The sequence below is a fragment of the Corvus brachyrhynchos genome, unplaced genomic scaffold (genome assembly GCF_000691975.1).
Source record: "Corvus brachyrhynchos isolate BGI_N302 unplaced genomic scaffold, ASM69197v1 scaffold5, whole genome shotgun sequence".
Taxonomy (NCBI): domain Eukaryota; kingdom Metazoa; phylum Chordata; class Aves; order Passeriformes; family Corvidae; genus Corvus; species Corvus brachyrhynchos.
In genome coordinates, this window is record NW_008238321.1 from 7,150,377 (window position 1) to 7,161,656 (window position 11,280).

The window sequence follows — 11,280 nt, forward strand, 5'->3', positions numbered from 1 at the left end:
TGACAGCCATGCTGAGCAGTGCTGAGCATCGCTGGCAAGGCTGGAGGTCTCCTGGCTGTGATTTTTTTTTTTTTGAACAAAGCCTGTGAATCCCCAAAAAAGGAGCAGGCAGCAGCCCTGGGATCTCGCGAGTGACCGAGTGTGGAGGAAGTGTAGCAAAAATTACAGACGGTGGCTGGTTTGCATCTCCCTCTGGCTGGGAGCCAGCCAAGGTTGTGAGCCCACTGCAGCATCCCTGTGCCTCCCGCTCCCCTCTGCGGGGGAAAGAGGCTGCCGGAGCAAGGTTTCACTTTGACCCTCTCCAAAAAGGCCTCGCTAATATAAGGACAGGGTGACCTGGAGACACCCAAAGCCTCCCAAATGGCTTTAAATAATGCTCACTACCAAAGAAACAAACTTGGATTCCAGTCAACCTTTAAAAAAAAATAAAAATAACCCCCGCCTGCAATAAAAAGAAGTGGCTCCAATTCTCAGCCCTCCCTCTGCCCCTGGCTCCTCTCCACACATGCAGCCCCCTGCCCCTTAAACCAGCCCAAAGTGAAGCCTTCAGGGACGCTGTCCCCACCATTGATTTTTCATGGAAGGTGCCCAGGAAGGACGGTGATGGACTGCGGGGCCACTACCCCCCGACCGCAGCCGCCGGCGCGGGGGAGCTGAGATGGATCCATCGGGAAAGGGTTGTTGCTTCCCTGTGGCTGTGGTTGTCGGAGCCGGGGCCGGGCTAGAAAAAGCAAGCGGAAGCCATCAAGGTAGAGGAGAGGAAGCGAGGAAGAAGAAGAAGAAGAAGAAGAAGAAGAAGAAGAAGAAGAAGAAGAAGGGCCGAAGGGCTGGGGCGAAGCAGCCATTAGGAAAGTGCTGATGCAGAGGTTCCCTCGTGTCTACGGGCAGAGTTGGAGGAGTTGCTGTTCGCGGACAAAGGCAGCAGGAGGGAGTGGAGCTTTGTAGAAGCCGGAGCCTGTCTCACTGGGTGTCTGTGTTTCATTCCCTGTCAAAAGCCTGGGAGCTGGGGGGAAAAAAGCAGGGAAGCGGCGAGCTGCAGCGCTCGCTCAGGATCAGATAGCAAGAAAACCAATAGCGGCGAGAAAAAAAAAAAAAAAAAAAACAAACAAACCCAACCCACATCAACCAACCAACCCACCCACCCTCCACGCTGAGGCTGGAACAGGCAGGTCCCTGCCAACTCCACAGCACGCAGCAAGCAGGGAAGAAGGGAAGAAGTCCACCCTCCCCGGGCAGGAGCGGAGTTGAGCCCGAAGGATATTTGATGACACTTTGGCAACGATGGGTCCCCCAGCATCTTCCAGAGCCCATTTGAGGGTGAAGGCTCTGAAAGCGCAGAGGGAGTTTGAAGCTAAATTCACCTGAGTCTGGATCTCTTGGTCGCTGGGATTTATCTATTTTTCTTTTTTTTTCTCCACGGGGAAAGCAAACCAAGAAAAAAGTGTGGTTTTATTTGTTTGGTTTTTTTTTTTTTAATCTCCCTCTTTTTTTTTTTTTTTTAAATTTTTTTTTTCTTTTGGAAGAAGATATATTTTTTTCCCTGTGGTTGGAATGGAGGGGTTGGGTCTGTGCCTAAGAAGCAGCAGCCGAACGTCGGTCCTGGGAGAAACCCGAGTGGATGTGGGGTCCCCTGCCAGCTAACTCTCCAGGAGCTGCAGCCCCACGGCCGGAGGGGCTGGATGCAGTGAGAGGTAAGTGCCGGCTCCGGTGCCTGCCGACAACGGCTCCTCCGCTCCTCCAGCTCCGTCTTAATCCCAAGTCAGAGGCAAAAACAGCAGTCTCATAGTGAGTCAATCACTTCCACCTATTGCAGCCCTAATGGAGAAATAAGAAGGGGAAGTTTCGCAGTGGCAGCTCCACGGGGGAAGTTCCCCCTCACCCCTGTGCCCCAGATGCCAGGTTGGGGGGGATGTTTTGCCAAGCGGCATCACCGTGCCAGTGCCATGGGCCCCCTCCCTGCCCAGCCAACACTGAGGGTTTGCTGCTGCCTTTTGGGATCCTCTCCATGCTCCTGCTCCCCTCCGCTTGCTTCCCCTGGCCAGCTCTCTTCCTCACCCAAAACTTTTGCACACCGGTTGTTTTGGGCAATGCCCATGCGGGGTTATGCCCCTCCATGCCCACACATGGATATTCACATGTTGGTGTAGCACACACCCGCCTGACCCTCTTATCCCCAGCTCCCTGGGCCCTGCCGGCGGGGACACGCTTGGGGTGAGCCCGGGAGCTGCGGGGCTGGGGGGGCTTTGAAGGCAAACTGCAAAGCGCAGGGAGAAAGCCGAGCGAGCCGACCACGGCAGCGGCAGCAGCAGCAGCAGCAGCAGCAGCAGCAGCAGCAGCAGCAGCAGCAGCAGCAGCAGCAGCAGCAGCAGCAGCATAATTGCATCACTGTAATAGTATCGGCGCTGAGCACGAGCCAGGCGAGTAAAATTGTCCAGAAAATGAGCTGTACTAAAGTGCCTCCAGTTAGCAGCACCTGCACGCCTTCACTGGGTGCTCGAGGCCGTTTGTATTTTTAGAAGTCTCTCTTAATTATAGAGCAAAGAGTGTGAGAAGGGAAAATGGTGTGTATTTAGCAGCATTCCCGGACAGTTTTGCAATGAATATGAGCACAAAATCACCAAATAGGGTTTTTTCTCCCCCCCCTTGCACTTGTGATTTTGAACCACCTGTTTTGCTGTGGTGTCAGCAAACGAGGGCTGGATTTTTTTTCTTTCCTGTTCTTAGAAAGCGTGGCATGACTTTGCTTGTGAAAAAGATGGGGAGCAGTCCCACTGCCTTCCTTCTGCACCCCAAATCAACCTCAGTTTCTGAGATCTTACCACCGCCATCCCAGGGGTGACACTGGTGGGGACAGGAGACTGGCATGTTGGTGCCAGGTCTTCTGCAAGCAGCAAAGAGCTGGGGGTGTTTTACAGGTCACTGTGAAAAAAAATCCACAACAAACCCTGCAACAACTCGTTTTGCTTCCATAAACCTTCTTCCCCTCATCCCCTTCTTCGCAAAACTTTCCAGGGCCTTTTCTTTGTAACAGCAGGTGAAACTCCCTTTCTGTGAGCACAAAGCAGTGAAGCCACCAGAAAATAATGAAAACAAGAATAAAAAAAAAAAAAAAATCCTTGCCTGCTCTTTTCAGGCCTGGAATAACAGTGAGCATTCCCATCCATGCCAGATAAGCTTAATAAAGCTCCAGCTTTGCTGGGGAAGGCACCGTAAAGGCCACTTTATTTCTTGCCTCTGATACAAAACACACTTTGAAATCCTGTGTTGCCTCTGCTGTTCTTTAGCCAAAAGAGTTAATTTACCTATGAAGTCAAAGTAGTTTTATCCTTAGCCCTGGAATGACCCAGGGGTTTATGACAAGTCCCTCGGGACCAGCTGGGGTGGGATTTTGGTGGCCTTGTCTGTGGTGCTGTGGTGCTCTGTGGTTTTCCGTGGTGCTCCCAGTGGGGTTTTCCCCTCTCCCCACTTGCTGGGGCGGCTTCACCGGCAGCGCCGTAGAAACCGTTCCTGCTGCGGATAAACTTCGGAGGAGCTGTCAGGGGAATTGCACCGCGAGCTGAAACCCAGCATTTCCGCCCAATTCCTGTCAGCTTTTAGGGGCTTTTAGGGTGTAAATGTGCTTGAGAGACACGGGAGCCTCACGCACCCTCTGTGCAGGGGGAAGGAGGCCGGGTTGGCAGTTTTGGGGGTGCTGTCTCCAAAAACAGTGGGAGCGCTGTCCCTGTGAGGGGTTGCTGGAGGGATGGATCTGTCCTGCTCTCCTGTCACCGCTCGGGTGTGTGCACTCGGACACACCTTAAGGGACACCTTATGTAAGCAGTGATGGCAGCGCCGTGCCCCGGCCGTGCCACCCTGCTCTGCCGCTGCCAGGCCTTGCGTGGCCTTGGCCACCTCACTTAGCCCCCGTTCTGAGGGTCCCCTCTGGGTGCAGGCGCTGTTGTGTCACTGTGGGAAGGAGCATAATCCCCCCTGTCTGGGCAAACAGCTCCAAGCCCAGGGGTTTGCCTGTGGTTTTTGCAGAGTTCATGGTTGCACCCTTCCCGGCTCTGGCTCTGGGGTTCCCAGCCCTGGGGAGGTGGCACCGGGCTCAAGCTGCTTTCTAGGCTGTTTTACACCTCTTGGCTAAAGTGCAGCCCCGTTTGGGTTTGGCAGAGCAGGGCAAGGGCTGGCTCACGTGGATGAGGAGGGAGAAATTGTCCTCTGAGTGTGGGGACACTGGTTGGCAAAGGACCTGTGTCCCTGTCCCAGATCATGAGCCTGTCCCTCCATCCCCCTGCGGGCCCCTGAGTACCCCAGTACACACCCGACCACCTGCCCTGAACCCAGTGTCCCTGAAATGGAGGAAAGGAGAGGAAAAAATGAGCATTAAGGGACTCGGGAACCCCCTGTGCCCCAGGGAGTGGAGCATGGTGGGTGTCTTGTCACTCAAGCTCCACTCCAGCTTCTGAGTTGGGGTGGAAGGGAGAAAGGTGGGAGTGTGGTGGCAGGTGGCAGGGGGGTCCCAGTGCTGCTCTCCACAGCTCTGGGTGACTGTGGCCTTGTCACCTCACAGGGATGTGTCCCTCTTTCACCATTCCTGACTCATTCCCAGCTTGTTCCCTAGTTCTAGCTTGGTCCTGCAGTCCCAGCTTGATCCCGGTTCCCAGCTCACTCCCTCATTCCCAGCTTGCAGCGAGGCAGGACTGCCGGTGGGCGACGGATTTCTTACAAAGCACTTTCAGATTCCCCCGTTGGACTTTTGAAGCATCTGGTATCACTATCTCAGCGTCATTATGAATTAATTAACATTAATTTCCTGCTCTGATATCTCCCATTGCTGGGAGCTTTAGCCTGGGCTTTCTCCCTCCCAACATCCCCAGACAGAAATGGCCAGATCCAGACTGTGCCTGACAGAAAGCCAGAGAGAATTCATATAACCGTGGGGCCGTGGGGTCCCCATCCCTGTCACCATCCCGCACCATGGCAGGGGATGCTGCCAGGATCCCGATGGTCTGTTAGCCAGGGCAAGGTTGATCCTGGGGGAGCCGCAGTGCTGCCAGCACTGCCTGCCCACTTCCCGTGCCCCCAGCACAGGGGACGGGTGTTTTGGGGATGGGTGATGTGAGTGATGCCAGCTGTGCCATCCCTCACCTCCGTTTCCCCACAGGGATGCAGAGCAGGTGATGTCGGGGCTGTCCCGCAGGGAAAGGATCTTCCCTTCAGCTCTGGGAAACCCTGATCCTGGCTCCCATGCTTGTGCTGGAGGTACCAGCGATGCACTTCTCTAGGATGCTGTTCCAGGGACCCTGATCCCAAGGAGGCTGATTGCAGGGATGCTGTCACAGGGATGCTGACCCTCCAGATTTGTGAGGATGCGGATATGGATATAGCGGGCTGGCGTCAGGGCTGGATCCTTTGCCCTGGCTTCGTTCATCCTGCTCCGTGAGTCGCCCCGAGGGAGGCACAGCCCAGGAGTCTCAACCTGACGACCTGGCTCCTTCCCTGAGCTCTCACCTGCACGGGTGAGCCCTGGAGAGTCCAGACGGACTCAGCGGGATGTGGGTGCAGCACCTGCTGCCTCCCAGTCCCATCCCACCCCACCGCTTGCCCCATTCCCTCCCCCACAGCGGCACAACCCTCCTGGCCCCCACTGCCACCCCCGTGCCACCACCGTGTGCCCCAGGGAAGGGCACCGGTGTCCTACATCCCCAGAGCTGCCTCGGGCTTCCGAAACGGCCGTGCTGCAGTGTCTGCTCTGCTCAGCGCCAGTGCCACCGGCAGAGCTGCAGCGCGGAGCCCATCTCCCTGGATATTTGCTTTTTGGGGACAGCGGGGAGGGAGGGGGACACCTGCGGGGTAGCTGAGCTTCAGGGAGTGGCCAGGACCTGGACGGGGTGGTTGGCAGGGCTGGCTGGGCATGAGGTTGGGGTGTCTGCCCCCATCCCCTTCTGTCAGTGACCTTGGGGGCCAAAGTTCCCCCTGGATGGCAGCACCCTGGGGAAGGAGGGGTTGCGAATGGAGAAAGGAGAGAGGGCCCTGCCCTGATCCTAAGCCAGAGGTGGGGTTGGAGACCCTGCTGCACCCCCTGCCAACCATGGTCCTGTCTTTACCCTCTCGGAGAGCACTGTGCAGATGGGGAAACTGAGGCAGGAGGCCGTGACATCCCGTGGGGAGCAGGTACCAGGGACCCTCCTGATGGGGAGGGGATGGGAACTTACCAGCTCCTTGGATAACCCTGCCTCAGATCAGCCCAAGCTCTGCCCCCAGAGCTGGTGTCCCTGCTCGGGGTTGGCACTCTGGGCAGCCTGGCAGGGAGGTGCAGCTCTGGAGTGTGTGACATGACATGGGGCATGGGGGGACATCAGGCCAGCTTCAGCACCCTTTGTGTCCCCAGCTTGTGTTCCCAGGGAGCCACAGGGTGCCAGAGCAGGAAGCTGTGGGGAGAGACCTCACTGCCAGTGGGGGACCAGTGTGTCACCAGTGTCACTGTGCCTGACCACTGCCAAGTGCTGGGGTTCATCTGGGATCTGACCCAACCCTGGGAGCCCGAGGGCTGTGGGTGGGCTCAGGGTGCTGACAGCAGCCCTGGGGCTCACAGTGGTACTTGCTGGAGGTCCCTCTCCAGCAGAAATGTCATCACAGTCCCACTCCAGCACAGCTCTGCTCTGGCACAGCTTGCTGGAAGCAGGAGGGTTGGTGTCCCAAAGGTCACCCGGTGTTGTGGGGACCTGGTGGGTCCCAGGCCCATCCCGCTCATGCAGGATTCAGTGCCACTGGCAGCTGGGCTGTGCCTCCGTGGTGCCTCGTGGCCAGTGCTGAGGTGGGGACAATGCCACCACCTGTGAGTGCCACCCACCCACAGGGGTGCCTGGCAGGGCAGTGTGGATGTCACTGCAGGGCTGTGGGAAAACCCAGTGTGACCCCAGTGTGAAATACGTGGTGTCATCCATCAGCGAGAGCCAGGATGCCCCCAGGGACCGAGCCAGTGAGACCACCCCTTTCTCTCCCCCTTTGCCCCTCGTTCCCAGGCTCAGCTGGCATTTCTCCCAGGACTTGGTGGGATGGAGCCCAGCCACCCCCAGCATTCTGCTGAGTCCACTGCCCTCCTGGGCATCCTGAGGAGCCACAGCGTGCGCCGTGCTCGGCACAGGGACCCAGCACCCCGAAGCCAGGGGGAACCAAGGACGCCAGTGAGCTCATCCCTCCTGCCCAGGCTGGGAAAATCATTGCATTGTGCTCACTGCAAGAGGCTCAAAGGCCTTTGGTTCCCTTATAGGACACGGCTGGAAAGGAGCCACCAAAACAAATGCTGGGAGAAATAAGCCTTCAGTAGTGGCTACTTTCTTTGTGGATTTGGAGGGATCCAAAATGTGCATCCCTCATGTTGGGGAGCCCTTTGGGGAAACCCCCAGTGCTTGGGCTGTAGGGGTAAAATTCACCCCAGCACAGGCCCTTCATTTCTGCCAAATTTGGACCTGTTGGATGATTCAAATGTTCGGGAAGGTCTCTGGATTGTGCTGCCCTTTATTTCTGCACAGCACAGGGGAGCCCTGGCACAATCCCCTGGCGGTCAGGGCACCTGGCATGGTGGGATCCTGCTCCCCAGCCAGGGTGGGACCTGGCAGTGAGGCTCTCAGCTGGGCTGAGAACACCCTCCAACTCATTACACACATGGGCCAGCTAATCTCCATCTGACAGCGAGTCATCCTTCCCACCGTGCTGAAGGCTGGAATGACAGTGTGGTTAAAGGGGCTGATGAATTAAGTGCATCTTATAAATACATCAGATATTAAAATTCCCGTGTAATTACAGTGCAGTGGATTATGTGTGGTGCTGAAGGGGAAGCAATTCAGCGGAGCAAAGGAATTACAGTGAGAGAGGAGAGGCAGTGAAGCGTAATTGCACCCAGCTCTGCTCTGCTGGGGGGGTAGAGCAGGGGCTGCTTTGGAGCTGCAGTGGGAGTGAGGCCGAGCGGCCCTGGAGCTCTACTGGCAGCCAGGGCTTGTCCGGGACACTGCAGGGATTAGGGAAAGTGAATTGGACCTGAAGAGTTTCATGGAGGGGAGTGAGAGAGGGCTTTGCTCTGCTTCATCCCTTCCTCTCCCAGCGAGGAAGGCACTCTGCTCCCAGGCTGGCTCTGGCCACACGGATCTGCAAGCTTTGGCCATTTCTTGCTCCAGCATCCCACTGCTCCCAGGGCTCCCGTGTGTGACCAGCAGTCAGTGCTTGAGCAGATCTAAGACAAGAAAACCTGATTCCCTTTCTCTTTTCTCCTTTCCTTTCCTTTCCTTTCCTTTCCTTTCCTTTCCTTTCCTTTCCTTTCCTTTCCTTTCCTTTCCTTTCCTTTCCTTTCCTTTCCTTTCCTTTCCTTTCCTTTCCTTTCCTTTCCTTTCCTTTCCTTTCCTTTCCTTTCCTTTCCTTTCCTTTCCTTTCCTTTCCTTTCCTTTCCTTTCCTTTCCTTTCCTTTCCTTTCCTTTCCTTTCCTTTCCTTTCCCCATTCCCTTCTTCCTCTTTTCTTTTCTCATTGCTTTCCTCTATTGCCTCCTCTCTCCCTTCTCTGTCTTTTCCCCTTTACTTCTTCCTTTTCTTCTTTTCCTTTTCTGTCTCCTTTTCCCCTTTCCCCTCTCATTTTTCCCTTTCCTCTCCCTTTCATGCTCCACGTTCCCAGTCCCCCAGGCAGCTGCAGGTGTGTGAGGTGCAGGCAAAGGCTGGGTCTGGGTGACCAAACAGGCCACCCCATCACTCGCATCCTCACTCCTCCATGTTCTCCAGCATCAGTGGCACAGGGGGAACTTTTTGGTGCTGTGAGGAGGTGCCACCTGCAAGGGGCCTTGTGGTCAGAATGTCCGCAGAATGATTTGGCTGTGGAGGTGCCAGAGCAAAGGCTTTGCCTTAATGAGCTGGTGCTGGTTTGCTTGTTAATGATGTGCAGCAGTGCCATGGCCAGACAATTAAGCAGTGTTGTCCCAGGCTCTAATAAGGGCATGGAGATAGCCGGGTGTGAGATGCTGTGGGATCCACGTGTGCAGTCACAGAGCGGGGCTGCACCAAGGCACCCACCTGGGAGCACCAGGGACCCATCCCAACACCACCCACAGCGCTGCCTCCTCCTGCTCCTCCTCCTCTTCCCCTGCCTCAAAAGGGCTAAGGGTCACACAGGACATTGTCCCCATCGTGTCCCCACACTTGGTGAGGACGCAGGGCCGTGTGACGCCTGCCTTCACTTGTGCAATGGCATTTGTTCACTAATTAGCACAATCTGGCAGCCCACACCGTTCTCCCAGTCATTAATTATTATTAATTATTTGTTATGCAAATAGGGTTGAGGAACACAGCGCTGAAGGCAGCACAAACACAAACAGTCCCGGGCCCAGGCGTTTATATAACATTTAGCGGGTGAGGGGGCACCACGGGAGGCCCTGGAGCCATCCAGACTCCATGTGCTGGCCCCTGCATAGGGTCCCCTGAGAGCTGGGGACATGTGGATGGCATCAATGGCAATCAGGGCTGGAGGGGACTGCAGGAGTGATGGATGTGGGGTGGAAAGGGGAAAACGGTGCTTTTCAGGGTCCTGGGGGATGAAAGTGATGGGAAGACCCAAGGGTGGAGGGGGGTGTGTTGGTGATGGGTGGCTGAGGAAGGTGGTTCTGGCAGAGGTGGGAAAGGCAATTGCTGCGTTTTGTGGGTGCTGAGGATGTCCTGTCCCACCTTTTTCCCTGTGGTCCATCCCTAGGAATGGTGTCTGGGGAGAAGTTGGGATGTTTCACCAAAGCTGTTTCAATAAGTGGCAGTTTCCTGTCTCCATCCTCCCAGATGAACAGTGGATGGGGCTGGGACCCACCCATGCATCCCCCCCAGTCCACTACCTGGTGCTGATGGGGCATTTTTTGGTGCTCCCCACCCTCCATCTGGGGCTCTCTGCTCCATCCATGGCTCCCTTCCCTTTGCATGCGTCTGATCTCACCATTGACCCCAAATGCAGCCACCCATCACATCCCCATATCATGGAGCAATGGCACTGGTGGCACCATGCCACAGGGACACAGGCTGGCAGCAGCAGGGCCCTACCCAAGCCCTGCTTGAGCAATAGGAAAGGGAACTGAGGAAAAAATGGAAATTAAAGAGAGGAAAGAATTAATAAGGATCCTGCCTCAACCACAATGACGTTGTTTCAGGAGAGCTGATACCACACGCTGGCTAACGCTGCTCCTCAGAGTGTTTTGGGAAGCAGAGAGGTTTTGGCCATGCCCAGGTGCAGATCTGGTGTGCTGTGAGTATGGTCTTGGTCCCTGCCCAGCCACTGATATTCCCTGGTGTCCTGCCGCTATCCCCAGCCAAGCGCTGCACCATGAGGCAGCTGTTGGCATAAAGCAGAACCCTGGCAGAGTGGAGATTTGGGGGAAGAAATCTATTCCACAAGGCAGTGCCCGTCCTGCTGGGTGCTGCTGTGGAGCCCTGCCCTGAGACACGGGACATCGTGGAAGCTGGAGGGCTGCTGGCTCTGGCTGCACAGGGAATCCCCCTACAGTCTATGTATAGGTCACCCTGACTACACTGAGCACAGAACAATCTGTGTGTTTCTAACAATCCCCTCTTCCATACACCAAGCTCCATGTGGATCACCTGTATATCCATGTGGATCACCTGTATATCCTCCCCAGCCCTGGTGTTAATTGCTTTTTGCACTTCCTAGATCCCCCAGTCACGGCCCCGTAAGGCTCCTTCCTGTGTTTCCTCCATCCCGGGGTACTTGCCCTTTAGGGGAACGTTTCCTTAGAGGTATTCGCAGCAGGGATGGCAGAGGAGCAGCACTTTGTACAAGCTGTGCTCAGAGCTGCAGCGATGTCCCGACAAAGCTCTCCCATTATTCCTGTGCCTGATGTCCATGGGTAGCTCAGCCTCTTTTCTTCCTTCTCCACTGCAGGAATCAGCTCTGGCTGCTGCCAGGGTTATCTCCATCCTCCAGCTTGCAGCACGCTCTGCTGGTTCCCCGTCCCTGCGAGGGCTGGGGCTCGACCCCGGCCGGGCAGCACGTGCTCCTGCAGCGGAGCACCAGGGCTTTATTCTCACATCGCCAATAATAAGCTCGGAGATAAAATCAGGAGAAAAACTGGGGACTTCTGGAAGTTCCCCGCCTGCTGCCTGGGCACGCGTGCGTGCTCTCTGCCCCAGCCTGATCCCAAGCCTGAGCCGGGGGCTGCAGGGAGGGCTGAAGCCAGATGCCTGTTTCTAATAAAGCTCGGCTCCCGCCGTGAGCCGCGCTCAGCCTCGCCCGCTCCAGATGATAACCGCGGGGGGGGG

The 11,280-nt window shown here is 56.2% G+C and overlaps 1 protein-coding gene across 1 annotated transcript in view; it reads left to right on the forward strand.

Moving 5' to 3' along the window:
* The first annotated feature begins 1,470 nt into the window (after positions 1-1,470).
* LOC103615569 (ATP-sensitive inward rectifier potassium channel 12) overlaps positions 1,471-11,280 on the forward strand; it is a 31,633-nt gene continuing 21,823 nt past the window's right edge. The window contains exon 1 of the mRNA XM_008633629.2: positions 1,471-1,691. The gene's annotated coding sequence lies outside the window, so the exon portion shown is untranslated. The remainder of the gene's footprint in view (positions 1,692-11,280) is intronic.